The 19334-nt window shown below is 39.8% G+C and overlaps 2 long non-coding RNA genes across 2 annotated transcripts in view; one reads left to right on the top strand and one right to left on the bottom strand.

Annotated features, from left to right (window-relative positions):
- LOC103468219 (uncharacterized) overlaps positions 1-19334 on the top strand; it is a 352500-nt gene that overhangs the window by 123775 nt on the left and 209391 nt on the right. The gene's annotated exons all lie outside the window — the stretch shown is intronic.
- Positions 9159-9838, bottom strand: LOC145552410 (uncharacterized). Its single transcript, XR_014088446.1, has 2 exons — positions 9595-9838; positions 9159-9521 (listed from the first exon to the last, which is right to left on the bottom strand). It is a non-coding gene; the product is annotated as an uncharacterized LOC145552410 (long non-coding RNA).

Below are 19334 nucleotides of genomic sequence, written 5' to 3'. Positions count from 1 at the left end.
GAATAGTCACAGGAAATATTTATTCTTCCCACAATGCATTGTGAGACTTGCCTCGATGCCAGTTTGAGAGACTACTCACTACCTCTCTCTGGGACCTGTTGCTATAGTAATTAATTATCTGGACCTGGGCTGGCTCTCTGTCAGACAGTTTGCTGGAGTCATTCTATACTTGAGAAACAGCGTCGGTCTGAAGGACCCTGACAAAAAACCATAATCCCTAGCAACATTTTGAAAACATTTTAATATTGTATCTTATATTATCTTCTAACATTATAACTAATTTGAGGGGAAACGATAATAAAAGCTAATATCACTTACCTGAGAGGATTATTGAGGCTTTTATTTTGAAATTTTCATTAAGCTTCATTTGAAATGGCCACACTAATCCCATGCGTAATAGTAATTGGGTTAAATCAGTTATATAAAGCTCAAAACACGAGTAGTTCTCAATACCAGCCAAGTCCTCCTCTCTAGTAACAGACAGTTCCGCCATGTTGTAGTTCTGACATTCTGCTCAACCCCCTGTTAATAACTGAGTGTTCAGACATGGTTAGAACTACAATGATGGCATGTTTGTAGTCCTAAGGAGCTCCTCTGTAATTCTAAGCAGCTCCTCTGGTGTGTTCCGTTGCTATGGTAATTAATTCCCTGCACCTGTTGGTGGCACAGAGGGTGAAAATTCTCTCTTTAAGCCAGCCTATTTCTCACCAAAAAAGCTCTTCGAACAACTCCTTCCCGTTCAGGAACCGTAACACGTATTCGAAAACCGTTCGAAGCGTATGAGAGGGCTATTTGTCGTATCCGATATTCTCGCGTTTCATATCTCTACCTCACTCACAGTATTAACAGCAATGAGAGAAATATGATGTGCGCTCAGGTCTGTCATTTTTCAGAAATATATGGAAAAAGATAGGTCTGAGCGTGAGTTTATCCTGTCGTGTCACATCGGTCGAAAGCACCTGGAGAAAAAACCGTAAACCCTTGGGAAATTTTGAAAACATTTTACCGGAGCAGGCATGCGTATCTACCTCCTGACCGACTTTTAGGCAAATCGGGCGATATTTGTGGGCATGACGGTGAGTTAGAAATTATTTTGGAGTCAGAAATCCACACTTTCCCACACTCTAGCGGAGAGGCAGTCACACTCTAACTTTCCGAAAAATCGAAAACTTTAGGTCGCTTGGAGACAAGTTGTGGACAATCCTTAATTCGTATCGATGTACCGTCCTCACTTTAGATAAGATGACGGGCGTATCTACAAACTGAAGTTTGAATGAAATTTCTACGTGGATTTATGATGACACAGTGATTGCTCAAAAATGGGGTATTTTTAGGATCTCGCTCCATTGAAATGAATGGGGTTTTTGGGGGTCTTTTTACCCAATTTGTGTTGCCGTGGTAACTCCGAATCCCACCAGAAATAATAGCTCCAATGCCGTAATCGAGCCACAATTTTTGATATCACATTTGTGGGGGTGCATCCAGGAGTTCGGGCTGCATTAACGGTCACGGAAGAATAATAAATAACTAGAAAATTCCTGCAGAAATTTTAAAGGGGCATGCCAAAGTGTGCCCGTCGGCTTTGACGCAGCGTTATGATGTTAAAAATTAGCATTAAGCAATCATGCTTAAGAAAGCTTCAGTGTGGTCAATAACCTGCGGGGAGTCAGAAGCATGTTTTCTTAAGCTGTACTCGTACGGTAGTATGCGCATTTTTGCTCATTTTAGTATGTTGCATAAGCTAAAATGAGCCAAAATGCTAACAATAGCATGAAAGCTATTGGAGCATCAGTAGCATGTTGTCTGTCATTACTTGCGTCACACATGGCAGACCAATCCTTGCTCCGACCAAGCTTCCAACCAACCAAAAAACCTGACCTGTGTAACAGGTCACAAACACGACAAAAGTCTTTTTAAATCCTGAAATTATTCAAATAAATTCTTCATAAACCCAATATATTACCCGGATAACAGTTTATATATTAACCTGATAACAGTTTATGACGGAGTATTTCCTTGCAAACGGCTACGTTTTTAGCCTTAGCTCTCTGCTAAAAGGAAAAGTACAACACGATGAAAATGTAAGAAAATAAACACAAAACTCACCAAAACCGATGTAACTTAGTTCTCATTAAATCCCAGTCAGTTTTCGACCAGGTAATTTATGTTTTCTCAACTATATTAAGCGTTTCCGTTCATCACCGCTCTTTTCCTACGAATCCTCTTCTGCTCTCTGTCAGGTTTGTGATCTGTAGCATCACCCAGGCGCCGCGTCTGTGCCGCTGGTTCCTTAAAGGAGCAGCGACGTTATTTTCTGTCCACAGACTTTTAATCAACTATTTATTCTTATTTATGTCAGATTTTAACATGGGGGGACATATGTGTAATGGTTATAGTCTTGAATCAGTAGTATAATGCTGAAAACACAAGAAGTTGTAAATACCAGTAAACCCTACAGTGCAGTCCTGGGTAGCTGCAGTTCCAGACACTGTCTTCTTCTGTTGCTATGGTAATTAATCCCCTGCAGCTGTGAGAGCCAAAGAGCGGGAAAATCCTCTTCAGACACAGTTTCTATACTTGGGAGACACCAGGCGTCAGTCTGAAGGACCCTGACAAAAAGCATAAGCCCTAGCAAATTTTTGTAAACATTGTACATGAGCAGGCATGTGTATCTATGTTATGACCAACTTTCAGATCAATAGGGCGATATTTATGCCTGTGAGGGGGATTTAAAAAGGGTTTTTGAGTCAGCCATAAACAGTCCTGTGTGTGTGTTTCATAGAGAAAGATTACTGATTCTGTGAGACACAAAATCTCAAATTTTTTCGTTTTTATTAATTTATGTAATCATTTTAACTCCAATCCCCAATAAAAGTAATAGCTCCCTTCTCGGGTACGAGCCGCATGTTTTGATACCACTTTTGTGGGTGGGCACGCAGCGGTACGAGCCGCATTAACGGTAATGGAAGAAGAATAAATAACTAGAAAATTCCTGCAGAAATTTTAAAGGGGCATGCCAAAGTGTGCCCGTCGGCTTTGAGCCAGTGTTTTTATACTAAAAATTAGCATTAATGCTAAAGAAAGCTGCAACGTAGTCAATAACCTGTGGAGAGGCAGAAGCATGTAGAATAATCTGTACTTGTACCATTCATTATGTTAAAATTGATGCATATGCTAAAATTAGCCAATATGCTAATGTTAGCTCAAATGCTGGCAGTAGGATGTGGAGCAACACGACCATGTTGTTTTAATTTTACTACTCTATTCAGTATACTAAACATTTCTAATTAATGAGAAAATTAGGTAAAAGCTAACTTTAGGTAAAAGTGCTAGTGCACTAGTCATAGACAGTGAAATGCTAACTTTTGTACAAATGCTAATGACCTGCCTTGCTGAGCATCACCGCTCTTTTCCTACGAATCCTCTTCTGCTCTCTGTCAGGTTTGTGATCTGTAGCATCGCAGGCGCTGCGTCTGTGCCGCTGGTTCCTTAAAGGAGCAGCGACGTTATTTTCTGTCCATAGACTTTTAATCAGCTATTTATTCTTATTTATGTCAGATTTTAACATGGGGGGACATATGTGTAATGGTTATAGTCTTGAATCAGTAGTATAATGCTGAAAACACAAGCAGTTGTAAATACCAGTAAACCCTACAGTGCAGTCCTGGGGAGCTGCAGTTCCAGACACTCTGTTCTTCTGTTGCTATGGTAATTAATCCCCTGCAGCTGTGAGAGCCAAAGAGCGGGAAAATCCTCTTCAGACACAGTTTCTATACTTGGGAGACACCAGGCGTCAGTCTGAAGGACCCTGACAAAAAGCATAAGCCCTAGCAAATTTTTGTAAACATTGTACATGAGCAGGCATGTGTATCTATGTTATGACCAACTTTCAGACCAATAGGGCGATATTTATGCCTGTGAGGGGGATTTAAAAAGGGTTTTTGAGTCAGCCATAAACAGTCCTGTGTGTGTGTTTCATAGAGAAAGATTACTGATTCTGTGAGACACAAAATCTCAAATTTTTTCGTTTTTATTAATTTATGTAATCATTTTAACTCCAATCCCCAATAAAAGTAATAGCTCCCTTCTCGGGTACGAGCCGCACGTTTTGATACCACTTTTGTGGGTGGGTACGCAGCGGTACGAGCCGCATTAACGGTGACGGAAGAATAAATATATAATAATAATAATAAAGAGGCGTTCTATTGGGTGTAGAACAATAGGTGCCTGCCATGCAATGCATGGAGGCAGTACTGACTTGCTTCGCAAGTCAGTACTGCTCTCCTTATGCATTGCTATGGCATGCCCCTAATAATAATAAAGAGGCGTTCTATTGGGTGTAGAACAATAGGTGCCTGCCATGCAATGCATGGAGGCAGTACTGACTTGCTTCGCAAGTCAGTACTGCTCTCCTTATGCATTGCTATGGCATGCCCCTAACTAGAAAATTCCTGCAGAAATTTTAAAGGGGCATGCCAAAGTGTGCCCGTCGGCTTTGAGCCAGTGTTTTTATACTAAAAATTAGCATTAATGCTAAAGAAAGCTGCAACGTAGTCAATAACCTGTGGAGAGGCAGAAGCATGTAGAATAATCTGTACTTGTACCATTCATTATGTTAAAATTGATGCATATGCTAAAATTAGCCAATATGCTAATGTTAGCTCAAATGCTGGCAGTAGGATGTGGAGCAACACGACCATGTTGTTTTAATTTTACTACTCTATTCAGTATACTAAACATTTCTAATTAATGAGAAAATTAGGTAAAAGCTAACTTTAGGTAAAAGTGCTAGTGCACTAGTCATAGACAGTGAAATGCTAACTTTTGTACAAATGCTAATGACCTGCCTTGCTGAGCATCACCGCTCTTTTCCTACGAATCCTCTTCTGCTCTCTGTCAGGTTTGTGATCTGTAGCATCGCAGGCGCTGCGTCTGTGCCGCTGGTTCCTTAAAGGAGCAGCGACGTTATTTTCTGTCCATAGACTTTTAATCAGCTATTTATTCTTATTTATGTCAGATTTTAACATGGGGGGACATATGTGTAATGGTTATAGTCTTGAATCAGTAGTATAATGCTGAAACACAAGCAGTTGTAAATACCAGTAAACCCTACAGTGCAGTCCTGGGGAGCTGCAGTTCCAGACACTCTGTTCTTCTGTTGCTATGGTAATTAATCCCCTGCAGCTGTGAGAGCCAAAGAGCGGGAAAATCCTCTTCAGACACAGTTTCTATACTTGGGAGACACCAGGCGTCAGTCTGAAGGACCCTGACAAAAAGCATAAGCCCTAGCAAATTTTTGTAAACATTGTACATGAGCAGGCATGTGTATCTATGTTATGACCAACTTTCAGACCAATAGGGCGATATTTATGCCTGTGAGGGGGATTTAAAAAGGGTTTTTGAGTCAGCCATAAACAGTCCTGTGTGTGTGTTTCATAGAGAAAGATTACTGATTCTGTGAGACACAAAATCTCAAATTTTTTCGTTTTTATTAATTTATGTAATCATTTTAACTCCAATCCCCAATAAAAGTAATAGCTCACTTGCCGGGATTGAGCCGCACGTTTTGATACCACTTTTGTGGGTCAGCATGCAGCGGTACGAGCCGCATTAACGGTAACGGAAGAATAATAAATTATATTTATAATAATAAAGAGACATTCTATTGGGTGTAGAACAATAGGTGCCTGCCATGCAATGCATGGAGGCAGTACTGACTTGCTTCGCAAGTCAGTACTGCTCTCCTTATGCATTGCTATGGCATGCCCCTAACTAGAAAATTCCTGCAGAAATTTTAAAGGGGCATGCCAAAGTGTGCCCGTCGGCTTTGAGCCAGTGTTTTTATACTAAAAATTAGCATTAATGCTAAAGAAAGCTGCAACGTAGTCAATAACCTGTGGAGAGGCAGAAGCATGTAGAATAATCTGTACTTGTACCATTCATTATGTTAAAATTGATGCATATGCTAAAATTAGCCAATATGCTAATGTTAGCTCAAATGCTGGCAGTAGGATGTGGAGCAACACGACCATGTTGTTTTAATTTTACTACTCTATTCAGTATACTAAACATTTCTAATTAATGAGAAAATTAGGTAAAAGCTAACTTTAGGTAAAAGTGCTAGTGCACTAGTCATAGACAGTGAAATGCTAACTTTTGTACAAATGCTAATGACCTGCCTTGCTGAGCATCACCGCTCTTTTCCTACGACTACTCTTCCGCTCTCTGTCAGGTTTGTGATCTGTAGCATCACAGGCGCTGCGTCTGTGCCGCTGGTTCCTTAAAGGAGCAGCGACGTTATTTTCTGTCCATAGACTTTTAATCAGCTATTTATTCTTATTTATGTCAGATTTTAACATGGGGGGACATATGTGTAATGGTTATAGTCTTGAATCAGTAGTATAATGCTGAAAACACAAGCAGTTGTAAATACCAGTAAACCCTACAGTGCAGTCCTGGGGAGCTGCAGTTCCAGACACTCTGTTCTTCTGTTGCTATGGTAATTAATCCCCTGCAGCTGTGAGAGCCAAAGAGCGGGAAAATCCTCTTCAGACACAGTTTCTATACTTGGGAGACACCAGGCGTCAGTCTGAAGGACCCTGACAAAAAGCATAAGCCCTAGCAAATTTTTGTAAACATTGTACATGAGCAGGCATGTGTATCTATGTTATGACCAACTTTCAGACCAATAGGGCGATATTTATGCCTGTGAGGGGGATTTAAAAAGGGTTTTTGAGTCAGCCATAAACAGTCCTGTGTGTGTGTTTCATAGAGAAAGATTACTGATTCTGTGAGACACAAAATCTCAAATTTTTTCGTTTTTATTAATTTATGTAATCATTTTAACTCCAATCCCCAATAAAAGTAATAGCTCACTTGCCGGGATTGAGCCGCACGTTTTGATACCACTTTTGTGGGTCAGCATGCAGCGGTACGAGCCGCATTAACGGTAACGGAAGAATAATAAATTATATTTATAATAATAAAGAGACATTCTATTGGGTGTAGAACAATAGGTGCCTGCCATGCAATGCATGGAGGCAGTACTGACTTGCTTCGCAAGTCAGTACTGCTCTCCTTATGCATTGCTATGGCATGCCCCTAACTAGAAATTCCTGCAGAAATTTTAAAGGGGCATGCCAAAGTGTGCCCGTCGGCTTTGAGCCAGTGTTTTTATACTAAAATTAGCATTAATGCTAAAGAAAGCTGCAACGTAGTCAATAACCTGTGGAGAGGCAGAAGCATGTAGAATAATCTGTACTTGTACCATTCATTATGTTAAAATTGATGCATATGCTAAAATTAGCCAATATGCTAATGTTAGCTCAAATGCTGGCAGTAGGATGTGGAGCAACACGACCATGTTGTTTTAATTTTACTACTCTATTCAGTATACTAAACATTTCTAATTAATGAGAAAATTAGGTAAAAGCTAACTTTAGGTAAAAGTGCTAGTGCACTAGTCATAGACAGTGAAATGCTAACTTTTGTACAAATGCTAATGACCTGCCTTGCTGAGCATCACCGCTCTTTTCCTACGACTACTCTTCCGCTCTCTGTCAGGTTTGTGATCTGTAGCATCACAGGCGCTGCGTCTGTGCCGCTGGTTCCTTAAAGGAGCAGCGACGTTATTTTCTGTCCATAGACTTTTAATCAGCTATTTATTCTTATTTATGTCAGATTTTAACATGGGGGGACATATGTGTAATGGTTATAGTCTTGAATCAGTAGTATAATGCTGAAAACACAAGCAGTTGTAAATACCAGTAAACCCTACAGTGCAGTCCTGGGGAGCTGCAGTTCCAGACACTCTGTTCTTCTGTTGCTATGGTAATTAATCCCCTGCAGCTGTGAGAGCCAAAGAGCGGGAAAATCCTCTTCAGACACAGTTTCTATACTTGGGAGACACCAGGCGTCAGTCTGAAGGACCCTGACAAAAAGCATAAGCCCTAGCAAATTTTTGTAAACATTGTACATGAGCAGGCATGTGTATCTATGTTATGACCAACTTTCAGACCAATAGGGCGATATTTATGCCTGTGAGGGGGATTTAAAAAGGGTTTTTGAGTCAGCCATAAACAGTCCTGTGTGTGTGTTTCATAGAGAAAGATTACTGATTCTGTGAGACACAAAATCTCAAATTTTTTCGTTTTTATTAATTTATGTAATCATTTTAACTCCAATCCCCAATAAAAGTAATAGCTCACTTGCCGGGATTGAGCCGCACGTTTTGATACCACTTTTGTGGGTCAGCATGCAGCGGTACGAGCCGCATTAACGGTAACGGAAGAATAATAAATTATATTTATAATAATAAAGAGACATTCTATTGGGTGTAGAACAATAGGTGCCTGCCATGCAATGCATGGAGGCAGTACTGACTTGCTTCGCAAGTCAGTACTGCTCTCCTTATGCATTGCTATGGCATGCCCCTAATAATAATAACTAGAAAAATAGCTGTTCCTAGCGAAACAGCCGTGAGAATGCATATTTGCAGAATGACTGCTGCAGAAATGCAAGAAAAATGGAGAAAAGCTTAAGTAGAAGATATCAGAAGAAATAGAAAATAGTTGGATCAGTTGAACAGTGAACCAAATCAAAAAGGAAAAATTTAGCAGAAGCGGAAGTCAGTACAAAACGAGAAATAGTTGAAACCGTTGGAAGAGTGAAACATAGCAACATAGGAAAAAGAATAAAATAGAAGTAGAAGACATAGAGAAGAGTAGACAAGCTAAAAGATAGTAAAATCAACAGAAATAAGGCATGCAGAAAAGCAGACTAGTTAAAAAATAATGAAGCTATGATATATTATATATATATATATAGATAGATAGATATAGATGTGTGTGCAATTAGTCAGTGATGTGCGTTTAGGTGCATAGCTGGTGAGGCTATGAACCTTTTGTGCTGAAAGTTTCACACTTTCCACAAAGTGTGAAACCGTTAAAGTACAACTGAAAACCACGTCTGTCTCGTTCTCTGTATCAGCGCAGCTACTGTATGGCTAGCTCGCTGTTACCGTCTCTTACTCTGCAGTTGTGGAGTCACAATGAGCGCCCACAGCCATAAGGCACGAGAACTGCCTGCCTCACCTCGAATCTGTTCTCTGCGTTTCTGATCACTCCTCAGCACACGAATCACATTACACACACAGTTGGTGACAATAAAAACACAGTATATTAAATACATAGAACAGGCATCCTGTTTGATAACAGGGAGCTAGCATGTTAGCGAGTTGCTAACATGTAAACAAATAGCAGTTCCGATTTGCGGCAGAGGTTGTGCCCATAAATTATACAAAGCTTCATTTACACCATATCAATGAACTCGAGCGAGGGAAAACTATGAACTGGAGGCTGGGCAGAAACGTCGGAGCTGCGGGGGCAGGAGCCAGAATGATGTCAGTCCGGGGAGCTGAGGGAGAGAGAGACCGACTCGATGGTGCTCGTCGGGGAAACCCAGATCCAGCTGACGGGCTTGGTTGGTCCTGGACTCGATCCGGCTCTCAGACTTGATGGAACCTGGGGTGAGGAGATGGAGGTGTTAGAACACGCAGGATTAACAATATAAGGCTTTCTTACTGATCTCTGTTACCGCGAAGGTCAACACTCTGGCGAGGAAGTGTTGTTAGGCGGCTCCTCTTAAGCTCCTGGTGATCATCGGATGACCTGCAGGTGCGTGGTGACACACCCGCGGGGTGGGGCGTCAGAAGGGAGCTGGGGAAACCCCCTCTGGTGGTAGCTGGCGGTGGCGCAGGGACGGAGGACAACAACACTATCTATCTATCTATCTATCTATCTATCTATCTATCTATCTATCTCTATCTATCTCTCTATCTATCTCTCTCTCTCTATCTATCTCTATCTATATCTATCTATCTATCTATATCTATATCTCTATCTATCTATCTATCTATCTATCTATCTATCTATCTATCTCTATATCTCTATATCTATCTATCTATCTCTATATATATATCTCTATCTATCTATCTCTATCTATATCTATCTATATCTATCTATCTATCTATCTATCTATATATATATATATCTCTATCTATCTATCTCTATCTATATCTATCTATCTATCTATCTCTATCTCTAGGACTTTTAGAAGTGCCTCTGCTGCACCACACCTGAATACAATAATTAGGTCATTAGCAAGGCTCTGGAGAACTGAGGAGGTAATTAGAGTGTTTGCCCAATTCCACCATTCATTTCTATGGGGAAAATATTTGCACAAAAGTGCAATTATTTCAAAAAGTGCAATAGTGAAGTTTACCAAAAGTCATAGCACCATTCTCCTGAAGGAGCTGAACGTTTTGATATATAAATTAGTACAATTAGTGAAACGTAGTGAAAGTAGTTAAGCGACAAAAAACGTACGGAAGACAGAATAATAAAGACTAGAAAAATAGCTGTTCCTAGCGAAACAGCCGTGAGAATGCATATTTGCAGAATGACTGCTGCAGAAATGCAAGAAAAAGTAGAGAAAAGTTTAAGGAGTAGAAGAAAGTAGAAGAAAGTAGAAGAAAGCAGAAGAAAGCAGAAGAAAGCAGAAGAAAGCCGAAGATAGTGGAAGAAATAGAAATAGTTGAAACTATTGAATAGTGAATATACTATATTAATATATTTAATAGTGAATTAATAGTGAATTATACTGCATAAATTATATAAACTATATAATATATAAATTATAGCAGAATTCAGCAGAAGAAGCAGGAGTTTGTGTGCAAGCTGAATTGTTTGAAAAAGTGAAAAAGTGAAACAGAGTTTAAGAAAGAGCATAATTGAAACAACAGGAAATTAGTGCAATCCCAGGAATAGTTGAAACAATTGAATAGTGAAAGTAATAAGTATAAAAAATTAGTGGGAACAGTGAACCAGAAATATTTGAAGGAGTAAAACAGAGGAAAACCAAAAGCAAAAAGGTTCAGAAGAAGTAGAAATGTTTGATATATGAATTTATAAAATTGATTAAAGATAGTAGAATATCTTAAAAGATAGTAAAACCAGTAAAACCAGAAGGCAAACAGAAAAGTAGACAAGCTGAATGCATAGACACAGATAAAAACAGAGCACAAGAAGAAAATACATTGAAAGAATAGGAGAAAGTGTGGCAAGGTTGTACTCCAGAGGAGTTTAACAGAAAACAGTAAATCCTGTTGAAATAATGGTAATAATTCAATAAAGTAGACACTAGTGGCTATATTTTAATGCATAAAATATTTCTCTACAGTGAAATATGTATGAACAGCATAATTTTGTTTGTCAAACAGCAGAAAAAGTTCAAAAACGGCAGTTCGCCGAATTTCCCCATTCATTTCAATGGGCAAAATATTTGCACAAAAGTGCAATTATTTCAAAAAGTGCAATAGTGAAGGTTACCAAAAGTCATAGCACCATTCTCCTGAAGGAGCTGAACGTTTTGATATATAATTTAGTACAATTAGTGAAAGATAGTGAAAGTAGTTAAGCGACAAAAAACGTACGGAAGACAGAATAATAATAATAATAATAAAGAAAAACAGAAACACTATAAGTGAGAATGCAGGATGCATTCTCACTGATAAAGAAAAACAGAAACACTATAAGTGAGAATGCATTGAATGCATTCTCACTGATAAACAGACATTCTATTGGGTGTAGAACAATAGGTGCCTGCCATGCAATGCATGGAGGCAGTACTGACTTGCTTCGCAAGTCAGTACTGCTCTCCTTATGCATTGCTATGGCATGCCCCTAACTAGAAAATTCCTGCAGAAATTTTAAAGGGGCATGCCAAAGTGTGCCCGTCGGCTTTGACGCAGCGCTATGATGTTAAAAAATTAGCATTAATGCTAAAGAAAGCTGCAACGTAGTCAATAACCTTTGGAGAGGCAGAAGCATGTTTAATAAACTGTAGTTGTACCATTCATTATGTTAGAATTGATGCATAAGCTAAAATTAGCCAATATGCTAATGTTAGCTTAAATGCTGGCAGTAGCATGTGGAGCAACACGACCATGTTGTTTTAATTTTACTACTCTATTCAGTATACTAAACATGTCTAATTAATGAGAAAATTAGGTAAAAGCTAACTTTAGGTAAAAGTGCTAGTGCACTAGTCATAGACAGTGAAATGCTAACTTTTGTACAAATGCTAATGACCTGCCTTGCTGAGCATCACCGCTCTTTTCCTACGAATCCTCTTCTGCTCTCTCTGTCAGGTTTGTGATCTGTAGCATCGCAGGCGCTGCGTCTGTGCCGCTGGTTCCTTAAAGGAGCAGCGACGTTATTTTCTGTCCATAGACTTTTAATCAACTATTTATTCTTATTTATGTCAGATTTTAACATGGGGGACATATGTGTAATGGTTATAGTCTTGAATCAGTAGTATAATGCTGAAAACACAAGCAGTTGTAAATACCAGTAAACCCTACAGTGCAGTCCTGGGGAGCTGCAGTTCCAGACACTGTTCTGTTGCTATGGTAATTAATCCCCTGCAGCTGTGAGAGCCAAAGAGCGGGAAAATCCTCTTCAGACACAGTTTCTATACTTGGGAGACACCAGGCGTTAGTCTGAAGGACCCTGACAAAAAGCATAAGCCCTAGCAAATTTTTGTAAACATTGTACATGAGCAGGCATGTGTATCTATGTTATGACCAACTTTCAGACCAATAGGGCGATATTTATGCCTGTGAGGGGGATTTAAAAAGGGTTTTTGAGTCAGCCATAAACAGTCCTGTGTGTGTGTTTCATAGAGAAAGATTACTGATTCTGTGAGACACAAAATCTCAAATTTTTTCGTTTTTATTAATTTATGTAATCATTTTAACTCCAATCCCCAATAAAAATAATAGCTCCCTTCTCGGCATCGAGCCGCACGATTTGATACCACTTTTGTGGGTGGGCACGCAGCGGTACGAGCCGCATTAACGGTAATGGAAGAAAAATAAATAAAGAGACATTCTATTAGGTGTAGAACAATAGGTGCCTGCCATGCAATGCATGGAGGCAGTACTGACTTGCTTCGCAAGTCAGTACTGCTCTCCTTATGCATTGCTATGGCATGCCCCTAATAATAATAAACAGACATTCTATTGGGTGTAGAACAATAGGTGCCTGCCATGCAATGCATGGAGGCAGTACTGACTTGCTTCGCAAGTCAGTACTGCTCTCCTTATGCATTGCTATGGCATGCCCCTAACTAGAAAATTCCTGCAGAAATTTTAAAGGGGCATGCCAAAGTGTGCCCGTCGGCTTTGACGCAGCGCTATGATGTTAAAAAATTAGCATTAATGCTAAAGAAAGCTGCAACGTAGTCAATAACCTTTGGAGAGGCAGAAGCATGTTTAATAAACTGTAGTTGTACCATTCATTATGTTAGAATTGATGCATAAGCTAAAATTAGCCAATATGCTAATGTTAGCTTAAATGCTGGCAGTAGCATGTGGAGCAACACGACCATGTTGTTTTAATTTTACTACTCTATTCAGTATACTAAACATGTCTAATTAATGAGAAAATTAGGTAAAAGCTAACTTTAGGTAAAAGTGCTAGTGCACTAGTCATAGACAGTGAAATGCTAACTTTTGTACAAATGCTAATGAACTGCCTTGCTGAGCATCACCGCTCTTTTCCTACGAATCCTCTTCTGCTCTCTCTGTCAGGTTTGTGATCTGTAGCATCGCAGGCGCTGCGTCTGTGCCGCTGGTTCCTTAAAGGAGCAGCGACGTTATTTTCTGTCCATAGACTTTTAATCAACTATTTATTCTTATTTATGTCAGATTTTAACATGGGGGGACATATGTGTAATGGTTATAGTCTTGAATCAGTAGTATAATGCTGAAAACACAAGCAGTTGTAAATACCAGTAAACCCTACAGTGCAGTCCTGGGGAGCTGCAGTTCCAGACACTGTTCTGTTGCTATGGTAATTAATCCCCTGCAGCTGTGAGAGCCAAAGAGCGGGAAAATCCTCTTCAGACACAGTTTCTATACTTGGGAGACACCAGGCGTTAGTCTGAAGGACCCTGACAAAAAGCATAAGCCCTAGCAAATTTTTGTAAACATTGTACATGAGCAGGCATGTGTATCTATGTTATGACCAACTTTCAGACCAATAGGGCGATATTTATGCCTGTGAGGGGGATTTAAAAAGGGTTTTTGAGTCAGCCATAAACAGTCCTGTGTGTGTGTTTCATAGAGAAAGATTACTGATTCTGTGAGACACAAAATCTCAAATTTTTTCGTTTTTATTAATTTATGTAATCATTTTAACTCCAATCCCCAATAAAAATAATAGCTCCCTTCTCGGCATCGAGCCGCACGATTTGATACCACTTTTGTGGGTGGGCACGCAGCGGTACGAGCCGCATTAACGGTAATGGAAGAAAAATAAATAAAGAGACATTCTATTAGGTGTAGAACAATAGGTGCCTGCCATGCAATGCATGGAGGCAGTACTGACTTGCTTCGCAAGTCAGTACTGCTCTCCTTATGCATTGCTATGGCATGCCCCTAACTAGAAAATTCCTGCAGAAATTTTAAAGGGGCATGCCAAAGTGTGGCAGTCGGATTTTTAATAAAGCGTTCCGATGGTAAAAATTAGCAATCATGCTTAAGAAAGCTTCAGTGTAGTCAATAACCTGCGGGGAGTCAGAAGCATGTTTTCTTAAGCTGTACACGTACGGTAGTATGAGCATTTTTGCTCATTTTAGTATGTTGCATAAGCTAAAATGAGCCAAAATGCTAACAATAGCATGAATGCTATTGGAGCATCAGTAGCATGTTTTCTGTCATTACTTGCGTCACACATGGCAGACCAATCCTTGCTCCGACCAAGCTTCCAACCAAAAAAAAACCTGACCTGTGTAACAGGTCACAAACACGACAAAAGTCTTTTTAAATCCTGAAATTATTCAAATAAATTCTTCATAAACCCAATATATTACCCGGATAACAGTTTATATATTAACCTGATAACAGTTTATGACGGAGTGGTTTGTGATCTGTAGCATCACCCAGGCGCCGCGTCTGTGCCGCTGGTTCCTTAAAGGAGCAGCGACGTTATTTTCTGTCCACAGACTTTTAATCAACTATTTATTCTTATTTATGTCAGATTTTAACATGGGGGGACATATGTGTAATGGTTATAGTCTTGAATCAGTTGTATAATGCTGAAAACACAAGCAGTTGTAAATACCAGTAAACCCTACAGTGCAGTCCTGGGGAGCTGCAGTTCCAGACACTGTTCTGTTGCTATGGTAATTAATCCCCTGCAGCTGTGAGAGCCAAAGAGCGGGAAAATCCTCTTCAGACACAGTTTCTATACTTGGGAGACACCAGGCGTCAGTCTGAAGGACCCTGACAAAAAGCATAAGCCCTAGCAAATTTTTGTAAACATTGTACATGAGCAGGCATGTGTATCTATGTTATGACCAACTTTCAGACCAATAGGGCGATATTTATGCCTGTGAGGGGGATTTAAAAAGGGTTTTTGAGTCAGCCATAAACAGTCCTGTGTGTGTGTTTCATAGAGAAAGATTACTGATTCTGTGAGACACAAAATCTCAAATTTTTTCGTTTTTATTAATTTATGTAATCATTTTAACTCCAATCCCCAATAAAAATAATAGCTCCCTTCTCGGCATCGAGCCGCACGATTTGATACCACTTTTGTGGGTGGGCACGCAGCGGTACGAGCCGCATTAACGGTAATGGAAGAAAAATAAATAAAGAGACATTCTATTAGGTGTAGAACAATAGGTGCCTGCCATGCAATGCATGGAGGCAAGTCAGTACTGCTCTCCTTATGCATTGCTATGGCATGCCCCTAACTAGAAAATTCCTGCAGAAATTTTAAAGGGACATGCCAAAGTGTGCCCGTCGGCTTTGACTCAGCATTCTGATGCTAAAAATTTGCATTAATGCTAAAGAAAGCTGCAACGTAGTCAATAACCTGTGGAGAGGCAGAAGCATGTTGATTAGCTGTACTTGTACCATTCATTATGTTAAAATTGATGCATAAGCTAAAATTAGCCAATATGCTAATGTTAGCCTAAATGCTGGCAGTAGCATGTGGAGCAACAGGACCATGTTGTTTTAATTTTACTACTCCATTCAGTATACTAAACATGTCTAATTAATGAGAAAATTAGCTAATAGCTAACTTTAGGTAAAAGGCTCGTGCTAAAGCATCTGGTCAAGGGCAGTGAAATGCTAATGTTTGTGCTAATGTTAATGAACTGCCTTGCTGGGCCAGGCAGTTCACTATCCTGAGAAAAAAAAAAACATAAAAAAGGCTGATATTATTGCACCACCTATGGCGGTGCACTAACCTGAGGGGAATATGCAGACTTTTATTTTGAAACTTTCAGTAAGCTTCATTACTGTTACACATTGGATTAATGGCCACATTAATCCAACGTGCAACAGTCCAGCTATGTAATGCCCAAAACAGCAAATAGTACTAAATGCCAGCTCAGCCCTAATGTGTGCTATATGAGAGTTCTACCATGTTGTAGTTCTGCTATAGTAATTAATCCTCAGCCAACTGCTGTGTGTGTGCTGCGCAAGGTAATGCACTAGGGGGCAGTGAAGTGCTACTCTTTGTGCTAATATACTGAGAAAAAAAAGGTAAAAAAGCTACATATTATTGCACAGCCTACGGCGGTGCACTGATGTGAGAGGAATATGCAGGCTTTTGTTTTGAAAGTTTCAGTAAGCTTCATTTTAATGACCACGCTAATTCAATGTGCAACTGTGGTTTGTTTAAACCAGTCCCATAAAGCCCAAAAGAGCAATAACCTGATGTGAAAAATGTCAGGGCTTTTATTTTTAAATTTTCAGTAAGCTTCATTTTAAATAGACACACTAATCCAATGTGTAACAGTGGTTTGGTTAATCCACCAATATAATGCCCAAAACAGCAAGTAGCTCTAAATTCCAGCTCAGCCCTCCTCTGTAATAACTGAATGATCCGCCATGTTGTAGTTCTGACCTTCAGCTCGGCATCTGTATTAAGGTGTTTCACCATGATTAGAACTACAAAGACCTTGTAGTCCAAACCAGCAGCTATGCTATCTATGTATTTCGTTGCCATAGCAATTAAGCCTCTGCCAACTGCTGTGTGTGTGTGAGAGACACTTCATGTAACTTTGAGAACACCCAGTCACTTTTAATGAAAAAAGCATTCTGAACGACCCCTTCCCGTTCAGGAACCGTTAGGCCACACACTTTGGCATGCCCCTTTAAAATTTCTACAGGAATTTTCTAGTAATAATAATAATATACAGACATTCTATTGGGTGTAGAACAATAGGTGCCTGCCATGCAATGCATGGAGGCAGTGACTGACTTGCTTCGCAAGTGACTGACAGTGACTGCTCTCCTTATGCATTGCTATGGCATGCCCCTAACTAGAAAATTCCTGCAGAAATTTTAAAGGGGCAGGCCAAAGTGTGCCCGTCGGCTTGGACCCAGCATTCTGATGCTAAAAATTTGCAGTAATGCTAAAGAAAGCTGCAATAGAGTCAATAACCTGTGAAGAGGCAGAAGCATGTTGAATAAGCTGTACTTGTACCATTCATTATGTTAAAATTAATGCATAAGCTAAAATTAGCCAATATGCTAATGTTAGCCTAAATTTCTGGCAGTAGCATGTGAAATCAACAGGACCATGTTGTTTTCATTTTACGTGCTCCATTCAGTATACTAAACATGTCTAATCGATGAGAAAATTAGCTAATAGCCAACTTTAGGTAAAAGTGTTGGTTCACTAGTCAAAGGCAGTGAAATGCTAATGTATGAACTAATGCTAATGAACTGCCTTGTTGCGCAAGGCAGTTCCCTATCCTGAGAAATAAATAACGTAAAAAAGTCTAATACTTTTGCACTGCATACGGCGGTACACTAACACTAGAGGAATATGCAGACTTTTAATTTGAAACTTTCAGTAAACTTCATTTTAACTACCACACCAATTCAATGTGTAACAGTAGTTTGTTTAAACCAGTCACATAAAGCACAAAAGAGGAAATACCTGATGTGAAAAATGTCAAGACTTTTATTTTGAAATTTTCAGTAAACTTCATTTTTGTTACACATTGGATTAATGGCCACATTAATCCAATGTGTAACAGTCCAGCTATATAATGCCCAAAACAGCAAGTAGTTCTAAATGCCAGCTCAGCCCTAATATGTGGTATCTGAGAGTTCTACCATGTTGTAGTTCTTCTATAGTAATTAATCCTCAGCCAACTGCTGTGTGTGTGCTGCGCAAGGCAATGCACTAGGGGGCAGTGAAGTGCTACTCTTTGTGCTAATATACTGAGAAAAAAAAACATTATTTTATCGCTTACGGCGGTGCACTGACGTGAGAGGAATATGCAGGCTTTTATTTTGAATGTATCAGTAAGCTTCATTTTAATGACCACGCAAATTCAATGTGCAACTGTGGTTTGTTTAAACCAGTCCCATAAAGCCCAAAAGAGCAATAGCCTGATGTGAAAAATGTCAGGGCTTTTATTTTTAAATTTTCAGTAAGCTTCATTTTAAATAGACACACTAATCCAATGTGTAACAGTGGTTTGGTTAATCCACCAATATAATGCCCAAAACAGCAAGTAGCTCTATATTCCAGCTTAGCCCTCCTCTGTAATAACTGAATGATCCGCCATGTTGTAGTTCTGACCTTCTGCTCTGCCGTCTGTATTAATGTGTTCCGCCATGTTTGGAACTACAGAGACCTTGTATTCCAAACCTTCTCAGGCCTCTGTATTAAAGTGTTTCACCATGTTGTAGTTCTGACCTTCTACTCTGCCCTCTGTATTAATGTGTTGGAATATGACTGTAGTTGGAAAACAAACATCAGCGGTAGCTTACCGTGTAACGTCTGGGCAACCGGAGGATCCTGGACGGACTGCAGCGGTGCATGTCTGAAAGATGGCCTCCGATGCAGATCTCCAAGGCTTGCCACTCTCATTCTTTCAGCTCGATGCTCCGTGGAGCTGCCTCTGGATATTGCAGTTCACTTACGATGTACAGTAAAGTCTGCTCCTTATAGTTGGATTACAGCTGGTAGCTACAAAGGTGTCCCGAACCTTCAATCGTAAGCCAACTTCAGCGGCCACTTCGTCCAAACTACAAAACCTCCCGACGGTGAAGCTCTGAGTCCATGAGAGCCGCCAACTGAAACACGTTCTGTCTGAGCGGCCACACGAAAACTAAAGTCAGGAGTAATAACACTATTTTCTGATGAAGTTAATGAGCTTCAGATTATTGATAACACGTTAGTAGGTCGCCATCTTTCTTGAAGCAAAGTATGGGTGTGACCTAACCAACCAATTGGGTA

Source organism: Poecilia reticulata, chromosome 8 (assembly GCF_904066995.2).
Source record: "Poecilia reticulata chromosome 8, P_reticulata-male-v2, whole genome shotgun sequence".
NCBI lineage: Eukaryota > Metazoa > Chordata > Actinopteri > Cyprinodontiformes > Poeciliidae > Poecilia > Poecilia reticulata.
This window is presented reverse-complemented; position numbering and strand designations above follow the sequence as displayed.